A 20009-nucleotide genomic window follows, 5' to 3' on the forward strand; every position below is an offset into this window, starting at 1 on the left:
TTTTCAAGCCCTCTGAAAATCCTTAGGAGGTTATATAGACCACAGGGAGAAGAGAAATATAGGTTCCCAGGGACAAGTTTTAAATAGGCTTAACCTCTTTTGTGCTTTACTCTTCAGGCTTGCTTGCTAACTGGCCGAAAGTCACATACAGCAATAGCCTCCTATTAACTCATTTTCCAACAGAGAAGGGCTTTAACTTTCTTTTTTTTCCATAAACAGACTAAGTTTCTTTTAAGAGGCAAAGTTTTGATTCAATTTCAATCGTAAGAAAGATCTCAGAACTGTCCATTGAATATGTATAAAATTACTTTTCCTATTGCATTTCATTAAATTGTTGGTCAGTGAGACAAATCTGTCCATAAGCCTTCCTGCTACATCCTATGAGGAGGGTGGCATACTGTATAGACACTACAAGATTCCAAGAATTGGAACAATTTGTATAGATCTAGGCTGACCAACCTGCACAGAGGGCTCAAAGCAACTGAGGTGCACAGGGTGAGATCCAGGCTGCTTCCAGAGGAGCCAGACCTGTCTTTTCTTCCAGGAATTAAATAAGCACTCAGACCCTGCCCAAGATATTCCTGAACTTCCCTCTTTGTCCCTAGGCATTTAGGACCATTCAGCAAGCCCTCATCCTTTGATTCTGGTGCCTAACCTTCCTTTCCTCCCAAGGAGTTAAGGATATTCAGAAACATGTTTTCCTTTTAATAACTAAGGATTCAGAATGGACGGACCCTTGTGTAAAACTTTCACACCAATAAAATAAGCTGATTTGTCCCCTTGGTGCAAATGCAGAGGTGATTATCAAAATATTTGACAACATATAAATCATAGCGGTCATCAATCCAAATGGATACTGGCCAGCGTGTCAGTTCAGTACGTGGCACTGAATGGCAGCCCTGAGTGGGAACTTCCCCAAGACCAATCTCCCAGGGGAAGGATTCCTCCCTGTTTCTCTTTTTTAAAAAAGGGATGTAACTCTTTGTGGACTGGGGCTCTTTCTTTTAGAGGATTCATACTTCCTTCTTCTGGAAGTTTGAGTGAGTCATTTTAAGATTCAGTTAAGACTGAGAATCTATTTCTAAATCCCAAACACATTTATTATTTGTAGACTGCCCTTTGATTCCGAGTCAGTCACCAAGGCCTATCAGTTCTGCCTCATAGTCCCAAATCATTCCCTCTTTTTGTCCCCTCTGGGACTCAGGTCAGGCACACGCCATGCCTGGATTGGATTTCTCATAAGTTGGACCCCCAGGCTAACCCTTCTATCCAGTCTGCACCCCTGTACAGGGTAGGTCCTCTAAGCAGAAATTTGACTGTCTACTTCAGTGCTGAAAAGAAGTGAATGTTGTCCTGAAGGACAACAACCTCTGCAATTTTTCCAGGCACTTGGCGGTATACCCCACAATCTGCCCCACCCCTCAGTCAAAGGCCAATGATCCAGTCAAACTCAGCTCTTTAAAGTTTCCTGAAGCACAGCTGGTCCTCAGGCCTGTGACTGCAGAGCTGCTCCCTCAACTGGGAATGTGGGCGGGAAGCCCTCTCCTGATCCCTCTAGGCCTTTGCTCTCTCCAATCTCATGCAGCCTTATCTAAACACATGTCCTGAGGGGTTCTTTACAAACTAGTATCTTTTCCCCAACACCTTGCCCTCACTAAGTGGTGAGACCCTCAAAGGGTGGTAACCTTTAGGCATCTGGAGATAAATTAGGCCTTTACTTTCAGATTGAGTAGAGCAGTAGAGAGAATTTGGATTTGGTAGTATAAAGAATTTAAATGTCCTTAGGAGGACACTTATTACCTGGAATAAATGTGGGTAATTCACTTAGTCTCTATTAGGTTGTAGGATATGATGTTGTCATTTTTTTGATTGAAGTGTCATTGATACATAATCTTGTGAAGGTTTCACATGAACAACATTATGGTTTCAACATTCACTCGTATTATCAAGTCCTCACCACCCCCCACTGCAGTCACTGCCTATCAGTGTAGTAAGATGCTATAGGGTCATTACTTGGCATTGTCATTTTTGTAAGTCAAAAATGGGAAAATACCAGCAGTTTCTTATGGGCCAGCCTATTATAAACCAAAGTTTCCTGCCTGGAGAACTGCAACTATTAGCCCCCACATGCCAAGTTTGCAGTTAGGTGGCTCCACATTGTGCTTAAAAGTGAGTGGTGAGCTCAGACCTGGGCTGGGTGTGATCTTAAACAAGTTATTTGATCTTTTGGGGCCTTAATTTCCTCATCCATAAAATTGTGAATAGCAATGCCTTCTCCATAGAGAGACTGTAAAAAACTGAGTAGTTTGCATCAAGGGCTGAGTTCACATTAAAAATGGCACCTACTGTGGGCAAATACAATGATACTTGAGGCTTACTTTAATTATTCTGTGTATGACTTAATACAACTAACTTGCAGTCTGATGGCTTCACTACACTATCTGTAGATGCTGAAAACCTTCCTCACCATTTGAAAGTCCCTGTCCCATTCAGTGCTGATCAGGATCCTGTGCAGCTGTACACCATGCTATTTCCTGCTCTTTCCTCCCCTCCTGCATGGTCCATGTGCCACCATTATGACCTCAAAAGGTTGGAACCAAGTTAATGGAGGCATCAGCATCTGCCCATCCCCTTCCCAGACTGCCATGAACTCCCAGAAAGAAGGGGTGCTCAAGATGCAGTCCTTGGGCAAGTTACCAGGCCATGCGCTTGCCTCTTTACCAACTTGGCCCCGAACTTCAGGGAAACCATCCCTGGTTGCAAAAATTAGTCAAAAGCTACCCATGCTCCTCTGTGGGGTACATCCCGGCATGGTCTTCATGTTTGCAAGGCTACTTGGAGCCCCAGGCCTGGCTCTCGAACTGCCTCACCCCCTTGCTCTGCTCAGTACGCCACAGGGAAAGACACCCACAGTGATCTGGGCAGCGCAGGCTGGGTGAGCCTCTGAAAGCCCATCATTTTGCCCACCTCTTACTGCTTTCCCTTGCCTGGCCCTTCAGCAAATGCCCATCTAATTTGGAACATGTGGCTTCCCCTCTATTCTGCTTCAGAGATGGTCTGCTGATATCTAGGTGTTCTTACTTTAAGAAGCTGTTATGTTTCTGAAAGGCTTTACATTGAAACTGAGTTAAGTGGGAAAGGAAGACACACATCCTCCAAGGTGACCTAGAGCTCAAGTGTGTGGGAACCATGGTACCAGCTGCCCTGTGCTCCTCTCTCCCCTCTGAACCTTCCTGACCCTGGTGATTGGAGGTGCTCAAGTGGGTAAACAAGGCCTCTGCCCTTGCTAAACCCATGACCCAACCAGAGACCCCTGGGAATGTACTGTTGGCCCCTGCTCTGAACCACTTTTGTCCCTGTAGCCTGACTCCCCTGCGCCCCTGCCATCAGTACTCTCTGCTGTGAGCCAACCCTGTAGCTGCGCAAGTAAACCCAAGGAGCTGGTGCAGCAGCCGGAGCTACCAGACTCCTCACTCTCTCCTGTCTTTGGGCCCTTGTTCTGCTAATTGCCCTCCATGTGGTTAAGGTGAATAGGCCCCACCTATTCCCAGCTCTCCCACCACTGGGTCTTGATCATTTGCCTGATACCTCAGTTCTAAAGATGAGGGCCTGCCTAGCTGCCATGAGTACGTGGTGCCCCAACCAACAATCATGGCCTCTATCCTGAAACCCAACGAGACCTGCCGAGAACCGTCCACTGGGCGAAGCTGTGCCGTGCAGGGCACAGCTGCTGCACAGAGAACATGATGACAAGGGAAGGGACAGGCATGACTGAAAAGGCACAGAGAGGAAAGAGTAGAAAAGAACATTCAGGAGAAAAGAGGAAGGAAGAGCTGCAAGGGGCCACGTGGTCCAGCTGCCGGGAGCCCACTGCACAGCTCCTCCACCTCAAGTGGTTTTAGAGACTGAATTCAACTTAATTGTACCCACCTGACCATCAAGGGACTCCCAGGCTTTGCGCAAGAGCAAAGTCAGGAAGAAACAAACAGAAAGCTATGCTAAGCATTCCTTCTCAGCCATTTATTTTTAGCACAGGGCATGCACCTGTGAGGCAGTACAGCCACTCCCTCCCAATTACTGCCTTAAGGAGATATCTAGTTTGTTTCCACATCTCGCTTCCCATATGCCTTTGCCAAATGCATGCCTTGGAGGAGTGTTCCGTCTGGTCACAGCCCCTGGGACATCTCAGTCTAGGAGATGCCCCTAGAGCTGTGCCTGCTGAGCACCAGCAGCTGGATGCAGAGCCCTGCACTTGATTCCAGGATTTCTCCAACAACTTTCTCTTGACTGGGTCCGTTTTTTGGGTCTGTTCAGGAAGCATACAATATATATCCTCAGTCAATCTTCTTAAAATTTGAATTTGCCATCTCTCTCCTCTGTCACTCTCTCTCCAGGCAGGCCTTGCTTCCTGTAGCACTCCAGTTCACTGTAATCCTCTGAGATCTAGTTATGCTAGTAATAATAACAAAAGCAGCTAATACTTCCTAGAGCTTCTTTCCTGGCAGGCACTGAACTAAGGGCTTTACAAGTCTTACCTCACTGAATACTCACAATTTGTAGGTGTTTTTATCTCCAGATTTCATTTCTAGAACTATGACAAAATAGATATTTTGAAAAGCCTCTTAATTTCTAGGTAAAACACCTAGAAATTGTAAGATAAATTTTAGCTGAAATAAGCAGGCGAAGAGAGGCAACAAAGGGTCAGGCAGTTTATTTGAGTGCAACTCCAGGATGATGTTCCCTGGTCTGGGTATTACAGGCTGGGGAAGTAACACCCGGTCAGGGAGGTGGGGGCTTATAAGGGGTTAAGAGGGGGAGGAGTGGGGAAGCTATCCGAGGGGGTGTGGAGAGGTATGATTGGCTAAAGGTGACATAATAGACAACTAGAAACTTTTTTCCTTTCAAGAGGGAAGAGGCTGACATCCGGGTCTTAGTTGGCACATCAGAAGGATGGAATTCAGGAAGAGCTGTCCCCTTTCCATATAAGGCACGGACCTTGAGGTCTGGTCTGTTCTCCCCCTATGGCATCTCTCTGTTCTGTTTGCATGTCCTTGTTTTTCCTTCCTCCAGCCTCAGAAATGATTCATAAAGTACAATAAGCAGGCTTGTAATTACAAATCTGAGTGGGTAAGAGAAGGAATGCCCTTCGGGAGTGAAAGCCCGAAGCAGCTGAAGGCCTGAGGGCTGAGGGCTCAGCAAGCGATTGAGCTTCGGCTGCCCCAGGGCATTGGCCCCACTTCCAAACCAAGGGGTTTGGATTTTAACAGCCACTGGGGAAAGCAGGACTCAGCCTTGAGCCTGCAGAGAATTGGAACTTAAATGCCTGTATTAGAAAAGAAGTAAGGCTGAAAAAAATTAATCTAAGAATTCATGTTGAGAAATTAGATAAAGAATCACAAATGAAATCCAAGCAAAGCAGAATAAAAGAATAAAGGGCAGAAATTACCAGAAAACAAAACACATACATGCCACCTAAAGCCAGAGCCCTTGAAGACGGGCAGCTTCAATAGAAAGAGGGATTAGGAAAAATTCTGCCAGTGGTCAAAGGAGACTGGTAAGAAACTTGCTTAGCTTGGCCGGGTTCTGGATTAAAGACAAAAAGTATCTTGGAATTCATAAACATGGGCCTCCCCTGGTTCAGACCACAGCAGACAAACAACAAGCGAATAAGCCAGACAAGAGCCCCTGGGCAGCAAGGCCCCTAGGATCAGCTGGCAGAGGCAAAGAAGGGACAGGCATACCCTCCACACAGGCTGCACCGACTCACCATCAGGGGACGAGGGGCTGAAAAGCTGTAGATGACAGTTACTCCTCCAGGCTGCGGGGTGCAAGTCCCTGCCCATCCTTTCGAGCCTCAGTGTGTGGTGCTGTAACCACCCGCACCAGCATCTCCTGGAACCTGTTAGCAGTGCAAATCACTGGGCGCCGCTCAGGCCCAGCAACTCATCCAGGAACGTGCAGCTGGAGCCCTGTGATCTCTTTAACAAACTCTCCTGGTGCTTCTGACACACTCAGTTTGAGAAATTTATACCCATTCTTCCTCCCAAGGACTGCCACCAAGACAAACATACTTCATAAATTCAATAAGATTGAGAATTAATCACTCTAGATCTTCCGTATATCTTAGGCCTCACAAATCTTATGATACCAACCAATTTTTATTTTTAAAGGACTGGAGCATATATGAGTCATTCTCATGTTTTATGTAATAAAATATTTAGACCCTTTAAACAAGTAGGGTTTCAGCTTTAAAAAATAGTCCTCTTACATGATTATTTATAATCTATGTAATAATTAGCATAGGACTGAGGGATACCAATTACTTTCACATGAATAGAGCAGCATTTACATAAATTATAATGTTAATAATGTTCTATTTTCAGTCCAGCATTTGGGTGTATGTGTTGGGTGTATGTGGAAAGAACCACTACCTCTTAAACAGAATGAGCATTTATTCTTTTGCTTTGACTATATGAATAATTTTGAAACTAGGACATCTTGCTTGGGACACAAATTACCTGGTCATCTGTGATTCCTCACACTCTGAGTTGTTAGTTTTTACTTGAAGTTGTTCACAGTGTTTATTTCAACCTCATGGAGGTATGAAATGGTGGCAGATTTCATTAAAAATAAGAACTTTCATTTCATAGACTCTATGGCATCATATTTTCTATTTCATAATGTTGCTTCATCAGAAAACATGTTCCATAAATTTCCCCATGTCCTAACATAACAAAAACAAAGAGGACTTGTTACTTGAAGCAGGAACATAGGATACTCAGGGGTCCTCTGCGCTGGGAGAGCCACTATAAACTGGAATTTATTTGCTCAGTTCTATGAATCTAGAATTTAAGTGGATAGCTTATTTTTAAATGATCAGCCCCTGGCATAAGCTGTATGCCAGCAATTATATACAACAAAAGATACCATTAAAGTGATAAGAACTTTTGTGTCTACCATGCAAAGCATGTCTTGTCTAATTTTAAGATTTCAGACTAATACAATCAGAATGGCCTTTTATGCCATCTGCTTCCATTCCTTCCACTTATGCAGAGAGCATGGTCTATTGGCACGTGTACAATCGATGTTAAGATCAAAGTAATTGTGAGAACTGCCACAGGGGGAGCAAGTATTTTTAGGCCCGCTGCTTGCTCTACCCAAGTGAATATTGCTGGTGACTCGGTTTCAACCTGAGTCCTCTCATTTCACATCTCCTGTCCTTTATTTAACTCCACTCCCATGGGTCCCTCAAATATGTTCTCTATTTCCCAGTCCCAATCAGCAGGCCTCTTCTCTTCTTGGCAGAAGGTGTCTGACCCGAGGAATCCAGGCAAATTCCCGCCCCTGTCATTCCATCTCAGCGGACAGGAAGAGGTGTCCCCAAGGGGAGGAGCTCCACTCCACCGCCAGAACTGCGCACATCACCCTCCCCAACATCAGCGTCACCTTCATTCCCCTTCCTTACCCCCACATCAGCACCCTCCGCAGTATTCCAGTGGGTCATGAACATCAACACAGTCATCATCACGATCTCAAACTTCCTACACACTAAGAAGCGGTGTGGTATGTTGGAAAAGAAAAGGAACCCTGAAGTCAGGCTGAAATACCAATTACAGCTGTTGCTCTCACCATGTGTGAATAATGTAAGCTCTTTGAAAAATGGGGTAATACCTCCTGAACGCAGTGCTTGCAAAGATTAAATGTGGTGAAGTACAAGCGGTGGGGGGATGGGTGAAATAGGGGAAGGGGGAAAAATTAGTGAGAATGATATCTTTATCTGGGTGTCCTTTACATGAGGGTACACACATGTCAAAACTCACTGAGCTGTACACTAAGATCCATACATTTGATTGTATGTTCCTCATTTTTAAAACAAGTACTCCAAAAAATCACGGTGTTTCTGCCTATATTTAAATGCATTTTCCATGTCTTTAAGGCGTAGATGTTTTTTAGATAGTATTACACAAATATTATCTAGGAGGTAAAGTGAAACTTGGTTTCAATTGATCATCAGTATCCTTATATAAACTCAATCCAATAATTCCTGGGTCATTATATATAACTATACACTTAAATTTATACTTAAAATACATGCATTTATCTTAATTAAATCAGTGACTCATCTTCAGAAAAGAAATAAATGAGGTAAAGCACATAAAGTTTCTAACACAGTAGGGGCTCTTAGAAAGTGCTCAACAAATGTTGGCAATTTTTGTATATTGTGGGTACTCATTCTACACAGAACAAGTGACTGAATGAATAAATAAATGGACAAAGGAACTAGATGCTCTTAAGGAACATTTAATCTAGGCTGGAGGTTTTCATTTCGTTGTTGTTAGTGGCAAAAACCTTGCTTCAAGTAAAATCTTATACAGAAGGTCAGCACTGAAAATAAGAAAAATGAAACTGCTTCAGTTAAAGCAGGAGTGGGGTTCCTGTGTCTTACTCAGACTCATTTGTCCCCTTCTCTGCATACCAGGCCTCTGTTGCCCTGAGACTCCAAAAGTTCAGTGTGAACACCCAGATCTAGGCCATATTCTGAACATTTCATTATATCCATTATCAAGATTCCATATATTTTTGTTAGATCTATCTTCTCTTTGTTAATAATCTAAATGAAATTTTTATCGTGACATCTTCCAGCTTGTATTGCTGTTGATACATAGGAGAACTGCCTTTGTAGAAAAGTAAATTCTCTTAAAAATTCTTCAAGTGTTCCAGTTTCTTCTCCTGTGGTTTTCCAAGTACATAATCACAGTGGTTATAAATGAGGATTTTTATCTCCTCCTGGCCACTATTTTGATCTCCTATTTATTTCATGTTTAGTATATTCACCAGACCCTACAAAATGTTATATAAAAAATGGTCATTGTATGCATCCTCCTTTCATTCTTGATTTTAAATAGCTTTCTTCTGGACACCCTGAAATGATTCCTGAAGTCTAACAAGCAGACTGGTTATTCTGGACCAGTTATTTTCTAGTGGTTACGGGAGTCCCAACCCCCTGAGAATCTAATTGGTCAGCTCAGTCTCAGGCATCAGTAGGTCTTAAAAGCTCCCCAGGTGACTCTTCAGTTCAGAGACTTGAGACCCTCAGCCAGGTAGTTTCTGGAGTACTCAACCAGGAGTAGAGTGTTGGCTGCTTATTTAATATGGATATTCCTTACAATGTTTAGAAAGTATTTGCTGTTTTTAGGTAGCTAAGCTTTGTGGGTTTTTTGTTTCTTTGTTCAGAAGTAGTGTTCCAATCATCTATGGAGATGATTGCATTGTACACATATTCTTATAGGATATATTAAAGTGATGAATAAAACATCCTGCATTCCTACATTAAACACAGCTTGGCCATGGTGGGTAATTCCTTTATTGTTTTGAATTTAGTTTGCATTTATATTTATAATTTAGAATGATATCTTTTTTTATTTGTGTATATGTGTACATCATTATTATGGATAGAGTTCTAAGAGTGGATTTGCTGTGTTATATGGTAAGTCTATGTTTCATTTTTTAACAAAATTTCTATATTGTTTCCCAAACAAACTTGTTTTAAGAGGGAAAGTAAATTTGTATATCAGATGTATGTTCTTGGCTTGTACTAATTTTTCTCCAAACTAAAAGTCTCTCAGAAATTGATTTTTAAAAAAATTAGGTCTTATGTTTTCTTCTGTAACTTAATTTTGAAACATTTTTGGCAAAATTGTTATAATACCTTAGGTCATAGGCCATGATGTGGATAAAATAAGAGTCCCTGTGGCCAGTATTCTCACCTGGCCCTGGTTGATTAGCTCACTGCACACCTGTGAGCAATACATGGCTGTTGACTCTATATAAAGAGCTCTGCCCAGTGCTCTGGGTGCGCCACAGTGGCAGGGCTGCAAGGCTGCAGGAGAGCAGAGGCTGGAGTGGTGGCAGTGCCAAGGACAGAGGCCCAGAGGACAGCTGTGCGGGACAACTGTGCAGAGAGGCCCAGAGGACAGCTGTGTGGACAGAGGGGCCTAGAGGATGACTGTGCAGACAGAGGGGCCCAGAGGCAGAGACCAGCTTGCTGCATGCAAACTCACTCTGAGTGAATGGGATTTTAGTGACTGACTGGCCACCTGGAAATAAAGTTGGGTATAACCCTTTTACCCCAAGAACATTTTGCTGTCAATTTCTTTGGCCCAGCTGAATTCATAGCGAACTTGTCTGGGGCTGAAATCCATTGCCAAGACAATTGGCGTAGTCGACAGGATTCACTGTTGACCAAGGAAAAAGACAGGCTGCCCTTATGGGAGAGGCGCTTCAGCGGGCTGCCCCTGTGAATGGGGAGTAGATTGTCCCCCAATGGGTATGTGGTCTGATGTGGCTTGCCTCCTAGAGGACTGGGCCCCACCCCAGGACTAGAGGCAAGTGGAGGTGACACCTGAGGCAGTAGGGGTGGCCCTTGGTATAAGTAGATCCTCTAAGAAACAGAGTGCCCACGAGACAGCAGGGACTGTGGGCTGGCTGCTTCTCACAGTGTTAAAAAGGTCTACAGAAAAGACCCAAGAACTGGTGGCATGAGAACACAAGCTGAAAACTTCTGTGGATTCCCTGAAGAAGGAAATGGCATTGATGTGAGAGGAGGCAGCACGAGAGCGCTGGCGGCAAGGTGCCATTGGAGAGGTAAACAATTCCTTACCAGAGGAGAAGGCAGCACTGCCAGGTGTTCTGAAGGAGGAAGAGGCCATCAAGGGAAAAGATGAACTCCTGAGGGAAGCACAGGTAGAGGTGGCATGAGAACGTCAGCTGCGAAGCATTGAGGTGAAGGTAAGAGACCTTCTGAAGACTGAGGTAGCATTGCTGCGAGGCACGGTAGAAAAGGTAAAGGTTGTGGCAGAGGAGGCACTTGGGGGAGGGGAGAGAAAGGTGCCATCAGCCCCAGAAATGGAGGAGCTGGGGAAGGATGAAGGGGTGGTGCCAAAGGCACTGGCCCCTCCTATATTGAAAGCATGCCTAGTGGTTGTAAAGAAAATAAAGACCCAGCAGCTGAAAGTTCCCCAAGGAGAGGAGAAGGCCCCTCCCCAGGTCGTGGAGCACTCTATGGTCTGCCCCTATACTCAGGCTGAGCCAGTGGCTGTGGGACTTAGGGGTGGATGGAATTTTCTGTCAGGATCAGAGATGGGAAAGCTGCAATTACAAAATGCAAGGTGACTCACAAGAAGAATTTAAGGGGCCCCATGAAGGTTACGAGGACCCAGATATGAGTTGATTTAAAACGGGCAGGAGCAGATGGAAGGAAATTAGATGGGAAGCCAAATAGGATCTTACTGGAGCTATGGCAACAACTGAAACCAGAGCAGCAGTTCAAGCCATTAAGACCAAAGAGGCAGAGGTCAGAGACAGAGCGACAAGTCCGGGCTGTGTGTCTGCAAGACTTTTTGCTGGAGAGGCTGGAGAACAATGTTTGAGCTTCCTTGCACAGGGACCATTGCAGAGGACTAAGGGCACATAGACTGAGAGGAGAGAATCCTGGAGGGGTGGAGTGTGGATAAAATGAGAGTTCCTGTGGCCAGGATTCTCACCTGGCTCTGGGTGACTAGCTCACTGCACACCTGTGGGCAATACATGGCTGTTAACTCTATATAAAGAGCTCTTCCCAGTGCTCTGGGCGCGACATGATGGCACAGCTGCAAGGCTGCAGGAGAGCAGAGCAGAGGCTGGAGTGGTGGCAGCGCTGAGGACAGAGGCCCAAAGAATGGCTGTGCGGGACAACTGTGCATAGAGGCCCAGAGGATGGCTGTGTGGGACAGCTGTGCAGGCAGAGAGGCCCAGAGGCAGAGACTGGCTTGCTGCATGCAGACTCTGAGTCAATGGGATTTTAGTGACTGACCTGCCACCTGGAAATAAAATTGGGTATAATCCTTTCACCCCAAGAACGTTTCACTGTCAATTTCTTTGGTCACATTGAATGCAGAGCGAACTTGCCCTGGGCTGAAACCCATTGTCAAGACACAAGATAAAAAAAAATTACCTCAAAATGTCATTTGATATTAGATAATTAAAACCTCTTAAAGATTTGTTTGTATAAAATTAGTATAAGTTGTTTTTTTTTTATTTTACTTATAACTCCAGAACATTTTAATTCTAAAGAGCTTTAATAAATAAAAAGCTCCCCAGTTTCCAAATGTCCATCAGAAAGGGAACAAATAAGCAGCCCCATCAGAGCTGGGGCAAATTTTTTTTTAAAGGTGACAGAGGAATGAAGTTTGATAACCATTCTCTTTCAAAAAGATAAAATACTTCTTCCTCACCCTCTCAGAATGTCACATGATATAAACAGGCAGGAGGAAAATGACTCCTTATTTGTTTTATATACAATTTGGGGCAATTAAATGCCAACTTAGCTATTTATGAATGGCTTGCTAAAACGCTGAAAAAATGGAAGACTTCATCCTTGTCATAGGCTGCCACTTCAGTGGAACACTCAGTGCACATGACTGGGTGGTAGATTTCTTCCCCCTCTGTCTCTGCCTGCTCTGCAGCATCTTTGTGGTTAGGCCTCATCTTCTTGCTTCTTGTGGCCTTGCCTTTCTTCCTGTTCTCAGAGGTTTTGTATCTTAGAATCTCCTCTTTGTTTACAGAACAATTCTTCACAAACATTGCTCTATATTGAGTTTAATATGATTCACGCCTTTGGCAATCAAGACACAGTGTGGTCATGAGGGCAGGGCAATTCAAGACAGCATGGCTATTTGGAACAGCCTGCTGTTGTTGACATGGCCTCTGTGTTCCAAAGCCATGATAGCCTCTTCTCTGTGCATCAGCCCAGGCCTGATCTCTGTTATCTTTTTCAGGATTGTATAGTAGTTCATCATTTGTTGGAATCCTGTGTCATTTCTTCTTTTTTTTCTTGGTCACTTCTGTTGCTTTGTCTTCATCTTCAGAATCAGAATCAAAACATATATCATCATAGTACTTTGCTGAGGCTGTTCCAACTTTCCCATTTCCTGAGGAAGACCCTGCTTCCAGAGAAGATAACTTGTCCTCCATTGTTTTTATGGTGGAATTTAATTCAGCTTCCATTTCTTTTCCAAATTCATCTTCACTAGATGATTCACTTTCTCCAGTAAGACATTTTCTGATGAGTTTTGTTTTTGGTCAGGAGTTCCACATAAAAGCACATCCACTTCATCTTCAGAACTTATTACCGGAAATAGTAGTCAGCACCCTCATAAGTGGCAGTCTCTGAGATGAACACTTTATGAGCAGTGTCCCATGTTGTGACTTCCTTGGCCTCTTCTCAGTGCCAATCTTTGCTCAGCCCTTATCCTATTACACTCCATACTTGAGATGAGGCAGATGACAGACTTGTCATCGTGAAACCATTTCCTCCTGTCGTATGACAAGTTTTAAAGTCAGTCTCTAAAAGGTTCTCAAACTCTTAGTAATATATTGCACCTGAAAATATTGCCAACATTTCTGAAATTTCAGCAACTTTTCTTCATGAATGACTTGTCTATTAGCAATCTTTTCAGACTTTAAACACTGCATAGAACATTAAAACAAAAACTAAAGGCATTTCCTGTACGTAATTAAATTCCTGGAGTATCTATCTTAAATATCAGAAAATTAAATTTTGTGTATATATTTGAATGATGTATTTTTATATATTCTCTGTCCTTATTTAGTAATAATAACAATAATAATAGCATTATGTTTAAGGGTTGTTTGCCAAGTTATAGATACTGTTCTAAATTCTTTTTATGATTATTTTACATATTTCTCAGTCTTACACATATGGAAACTAAAGTACAAAAGGATTAAAAACCATGCCCATTCCTACAGCAAGAACATGGGAAAGCTAGGACTTTACATTGGGTTGATTGGCACTAGAGAACATGATTATGGGAGCTATTTCATGCCCTCTCTTGGTGTCATCACATGGCACTTGCATGACCTTGGGTAGCAGACAAGCTCCTTAATCTCTGACTTCTTCAGTTTGTTCATCTATAAAATAGGGATAATAGTATCCCTCTCTCACATGGCTGTTAGGAGAGCTGCATTAATTATTATCTGTGAAATGCTCAGAACTGCACGGGGCATGGAGTAAGAACAAAGTAAATGTTGAACAGATCCTATCCAGTCTATCTGGTTCCTGTAACTTATCCATTGTCTGCTATCAGGGCTGTGCTAGTTTTAAAAAATGACTTGAGTAGCTTTCATTCTCTGGCTACTTTTTATTAAATCAATTTTAGTCATTTATATTTTCTCCTGAATCACTGATTTTCTTTTTTTATTGGCATAGGTACATAGAATTTTTTAATAATAAAAAAGCTCTATATGGTTAACACCTTTTACTTTTCCAATTTTGTTTACTTGAATTTTCAAAGAAAACTAGTTTTGATTTTATTGGTTTTGTTTTGGTGATTTTTTTCCCCCAAGAAACCATCCTTGTTATCTTTTAACGCTATTAATTTTCTGTTTCATAAAGTAATAAACTTCTGATTTTTTATGTCTGTCTTCTTTGAGTAAAAGCTTCATTTATCTAGTTTTAATTAAATAACTTAAAATAACAGACAACGCTCAACACCGTACATTTGCCTGGATATAGCTTTGATCACATCCAACAATTTTCTATTTGTGCCATTCCTAATCAATCTGCTCTCGGGGTGTTGCCCAGTAGCTCTGTTGATAGTCAGCACCTTCCTCAGTCCCATTTATTCCCTCTTCATTTGCTCTCTCACGATACTAGGTCCTCTGGGGCCTCTCTTCTGAAATAGATATTCTCTTGACTCAGTTTATCTCCTTCCAATATACAGTGATTATACATAATTGCAAAGAGGAAAGAAAGAAGATTTTCATTAGCTTTTCTGATCCAATTACATGATCCAGGCTCACAAAGGGACAATCAATAGGTCTCCCATACAAATAAGGACCAATTAGAAAATATAATAAAAATATTGGTGCCACTTATCATAAGAGAAGAGAAGGATGGAAGGGAGGGAAATACGAATGAACAAGAAACAGGCAAGAACTATATAAAGATGGCGTTCAGAAAACTTCAAAATTCTTCTGAGAGACATTTAAAAAGAAAAACTGCTTGACTATCGATAAAGAGCTGTCTCTCATATTGGAATAGAAAAAGCTAATATTGCAAGAATGTCAATTCTCTCTAAGTTAATACATAAATGTGTTGCAATCCCAATAAAATATTAATTGATTTTTAAATCAGAGCAGCTTGTTCTAAGATTTTTGTATAAATATCAAACTCAAACTTCACAAGAAAAAAAATTTCTGAAACAGAAGCATATGAATTAATCAAGTTCCACCAGATAACAATTACAAAGCAAATGTGACTAAGCCAGATGAATGAATCAGGATAGAAACCAGAACTAGGCTTAAATGCATATGCAAATTTAGTACACGACAAAGGAACATTTCAAAGCAAAGGCATTGTTCAAATAATAGTAATAATGATACTATTCATAAATTATAATCCTTTCTTCTTATAAATGTTTTAATTTTGTCACAATATTATACACCTATTATATGTTATGACATTTCTTATGAACATTATACATTTTTATATAGATGAATCTATAAAGTCCTTGGAGAAAACAGGGGAATTATTTTTAAATTCTGGATTGGGAAAGGTCTTTTTAATATTCACTGAGCTCTTGTTTTCAAGAATTTTTATAGCACTTTACATATATGTATTTATTTAATCCCCACACTATGATATGATCTCCATTTGACAAAGGACAAAAAAGTGAAGGAAATTTGGCTGTTGTTCCCACAACCCAAAGGGGCAGAGTGGAAGTAATCAATTAGTTCTAATCAAGAGCATGTGTTCTCAATGATTTGAGAGGTGGAGCCAGTGGTAGGTGAAGGGTCCCCACCAGTAAGATGGCGAACTTCCGGCTTCTTTTCGGGGTCCTCGGTTCCCGCCGGCGCCACCTGAAGCCCAATCACCTCTCGCCCCCCTCCCAATCCCAGCACCTAGCCAACAGCCACCAGCCCCGTAGAAGTAACACCACAATCACCCTATGCCCCATCCTATATAACCCAGCACCTTTCCCTAATAAAGCGGGAACTCTCCGGTGAATTGCTGTTGTGTGTCGCTCCTTTCCTTTCATTGGTGCCGAAACCCGGGAGACGGGACACCCCAACTGAGCCCCGTCTTCCCCCAACACCAGCAGCAGCTTGCCCTCGTCCTCTTTTTCCGGCGCTGGCTCATCACACTCACCACTCCTCTCTGGCCTTTAGGTAAGTCCCCCCCGGGGTGGGCCACTCTTCCCTGAGCTATCGCAGTGCCATTGACCGTGATCGTCCGGCAAGGCCCTGATGCTCGGGGACGAGGAGGGAACGCTCCCCGCCTCAGGCCTTCACGGCTGCGGCGGACCCTCAGGCCCCTCCTCCAAAAGCCATAAACCCCTGCCTCAGCTGAAACTTTTTAAGCAAAATTTCCCCGGGGTGGGCCACTCTTCTACGAGCTATCGCAGTGCCATTGACCGTGATCGTCCGGCAAGGCCCTGACACTCGGGGACGAGGAGGGAACGCTCCCCGCCTCAGGCCTTCACGGCTGTGGTGGACCCTCAGGCCCCTCCCCCGACAGCCATAAATCCCCGCCTCAGGCCTTCACGGCTGCAGCAGACCCTCAGGCCCCTCCTCCAAAAGCCATAAACCCCCACCTCAGGCCTTCACAGCTGCAGCAGACTCTCAGCCCCCTCCCCCTCCAACAGCCATAAATGAGGTGACTCCTTTGCAGATGAGAACGCTCCCTTTCCCGCCCCCTCCTCCTTCTGTTCCGTCCGCCGAAACCTGTTCGGTCTGCTGAAAACGCCTAGCGCTAGGTACCTCGTGTCTCCGGCACTCTGCCTTCTTAGGGAAGTCTGGGTGACGACCCACACTTCCCAAGAAATTCTGACTCGTATACGAGTTTCCGCAGACCACCAAGGATCATCGGGGACACCCTTTGTCTCCTTGTGGTCTGCCTCCAGTCCGAGGATCCCCGTTCGTCTTCCCCTGTTTGTCTCCTTCTCTGTCCTTTAGCCATGGGAGCCTCCTCATCCCTCCCTGAAAGTTCACCTCTTGAATGCCTGCTTAAGCATCTAGCTACCCTCTCCCTGACGCCTGATATAAAACCAAAACTTCTCCGTAAATATTGCTCCCAAGATTGGCCAACATACCCCCTAGACAATAACAACCAATGGCCCGCAGGGGGAACTCTTGATCCTAACAACACTCGCAATCTCTTTAACTACTGCCAGCGCCTGAAAAAATGGAAGGAGATTCCCTATATCGAAGCTTTTCGCCTCCTAGCTCAAAATCCCAGCCTCTGCACCACCTGCTCCCCGCCCCAAGTTCTCCTAGCCTGCAAGCCGTCTCCCTCCCCTCCACACACTCCCAATCCCTCTTCAATTACCTTTGACCCGGCCGACGAGCCTCCGCCATACAGACTTCCCCCTTCAGCCCCTCCCCCTCCTACAACCCCCCCACCCTCTGCCGCTGCTGCCGCCTCTTTCCCCATGGCAGAAGCCTCCCATCCTCTCCCTTCCCCTTCTCCTCCTACAACAGCCCCTCCCCCTTCCTCTACCGCCGCCACCGCTGCCTCTTTCCCCGCGGCAGAAGCTTCCCATCCTCTCCCTTCCCCTTCTCCTCCTACAACAGCCCCTCCCCCCTCCTCTCCCGCCGCCACCGCTTCCTCTTTCCCCTCGGCAGAAGCTTCCCACCCTCTCCCTCCTCCTCCTTCTCCTACAACAGCCCCTCCCCCTTCCTCTATCGCCGCCGCCGCCTCCACCCCCGCAGAAGCCTCCCATCCTCTCCCTTCCCCCTCCTCCACCATCTCCTCCTGCACCTCACCACCTCCTCCTCCGTCCCCCTCACCTTCCCCCCTCCCGCAAATCGAGCCTGAGCCTTTCAGCCCCCCTCTAACTAAGTTCCAAGAGCCTCGTCCGTCTTTGCCCCCTCAGATTCGGTCCCGAGGGCCTCCCAAAATTATCGCGGCTTTGCCCCCATCACCTGTTTCCCCCGCACAGACTGGGCCAGAACCCTTCAGTCCCCCTCAGACTCAGTCCCGAGGGCCTCCCAAAATTATCACCCCGCTCCGGGAAGTAGCAGGATCCGAAGGCATCATGCGCATTCACGTCCCTTTCTCCTTAGGAGATTTAGCCCAACTAGAGAAACGCCTAGGTTCCTTTTCCACTGATCCCACAACCTACATCAGGGAGTTTCAATGGACCCTCCAGTCTTACAGCCTCACGCATCATGACATTTTCATGCTCCTGGCCAATACTCTCCTCCCTGAGGAGCGTAGACGAGCTTGGGACTTCGCCCAAACGCATGCTACGGAAACCCACAGGACTGACCCCACCTGTCCCCCTGGTCCCACTGCTGTCCCCGAACAAGACCCACACTGGGATTATCACACCGCCGTGGGTCTCCACTCTCGAGATATTTTTGCCTCCTGCTTAATAGCAGGTCTAAAAAGGCAGCTCGTAAAGTAGTCAATTTTCAAAAGCTCCAAGACATAATTCAAAAGAGAGACGAAACCCCCTCCGAGTTCTTAGATAGACTCACTCAAGCCCTATTACAGTATACCAGCCTGGACTCAGAAACACCTGAAGGAAGACAAGTCCTTATGACATACTTCCTAGCTCAAAGCTACCCCGACATTAAAGCTAAACTCAAAAAGATAGAACAGGGCCCCGCTACCCCACAGACTGAGATCCTAACAGTGGCCTTTAAAGTCTTCCATAACCGGGAGGAGGAGAAAGAACGCCGTAAACAAAAAGCTGATCAGGCCAATTTCCAGATGTTGGCCCAGCTGATAAAACCACAACCTGGGCGCCCCTCTACAGACAAGCCCCCCCCCAGGAGCTTGTTTCAAGTGCGGAAGAGAGGAACATTGGTCAAGGGCGTGCCCCTCCCCCAGATCTCCTACCACCCCATGCCCCAGATGCCACAAAAAGGGCCACTGGGGGTCTGATTGCCCAACCACCCGAAGGGGAGGCTGGACGAACAACCCCCATCCTAAGCCCACCGTAGTGGGGCTGGCAGAAGAAGATTGACGGGGCCCGGGGGCTTCTCGCCCGACCATTTCCATCACCAAACAGGAGCCCAGGGTTACTTTAACAGTAGACGGTCGCCCCATCTCCTTCCTCCTAGATACAGGAGCCACCTTCTCAGTCTTGTGAGAATACCGGGGACCTACCACGCCAGCCATTACTCCTATAGTCGGGGTAGGAGGTAAACAGATTTTCCCATTAAACCCCCCCCTTTTATGCACAATCCTAGACAGTCCCATACCTTTCTCCCACTCCTTCCTAGTTATGCCCCAGTGTCCCATCCCTTTACTAGGATGGGACATCCTTTCCCTCCTCCACGTTTCCATAACTATATCCAATCCCACAGCCCTCAGTACTCCCTTTCTGATGGCCCTCATAGCCGACAACCCCCCTCTACCCAATGAAAGCTCCAGTTCTGCCCTTATACACCCTGTAAATCCCAAAGTTTGGGACATTACAAGCCCCTCCATGGCCCTATGTCCCCCTGCCTCTATCAAATTACGTGACCCCTCTCAGTATATCTGTCAGACCCAATACCCCCTAACCACTTCAGCCCTCATAGGCCTCCAACCCATCACTCAAGATCTCTTAAACAAAAACTACCTCAGACCCACTCACTCCCCATTTAATACCCCCATATTAGGTGTGAAAAAAAACAACGGATCTTTCCGCCTTGTCCAGGACCTTCGCCTCATCAACATAGCTGTTGTCCCTATCCATCCCTTAGTTCCAAATCCATACACCCTTTTATCGCAGATCCCTGCTTCTGCATCCCACTTCTCAGTACTAGATCTCAAGGACACATTTTTTTCTATTCCTCTAGACCCCTCCTCCCAAGATTTTTTTGCCTTCACCTGGACGGACCCATACACCAGACATTCTGTACAGCTTACTTGGACAGTTTTACCACAAGGCTTCCGAGATAGTCCCCATATTTTTGGACAAGTCCTAGCTCAAGACCTCAAACAGTTTCACCATGAT

General features: G+C 45.0%; 1 protein-coding gene, 1 long non-coding RNA gene and 1 pseudogene across 3 annotated transcripts in view; 1 reads left to right on the plus strand and 2 right to left on the minus strand.

Annotated features, from left to right (window-relative positions):
* LOC140849941 (uncharacterized) overlaps positions 1–20009 on the minus strand; it is a 194431-nt gene that overhangs the window by 131705 nt on the left and 42717 nt on the right. The window lies entirely within an intron of this gene.
* Positions 1–20009, plus strand: part of LOC140849940 (endogenous retrovirus group FC1 Env polyprotein-like) — a 125085-nt gene that overhangs the window by 100116 nt on the left and 4960 nt on the right. The window lies entirely within an intron of this gene.
* Positions 11104–13968, minus strand: LOC108407077 (E2F-associated phosphoprotein-like; annotated as a pseudogene).

The sequence above is a fragment of the Manis javanica genome, chromosome 6 (genome assembly GCF_040802235.1).
Source record: "Manis javanica isolate MJ-LG chromosome 6, MJ_LKY, whole genome shotgun sequence".
NCBI lineage: Eukaryota > Metazoa > Chordata > Mammalia > Pholidota > Manidae > Manis > Manis javanica.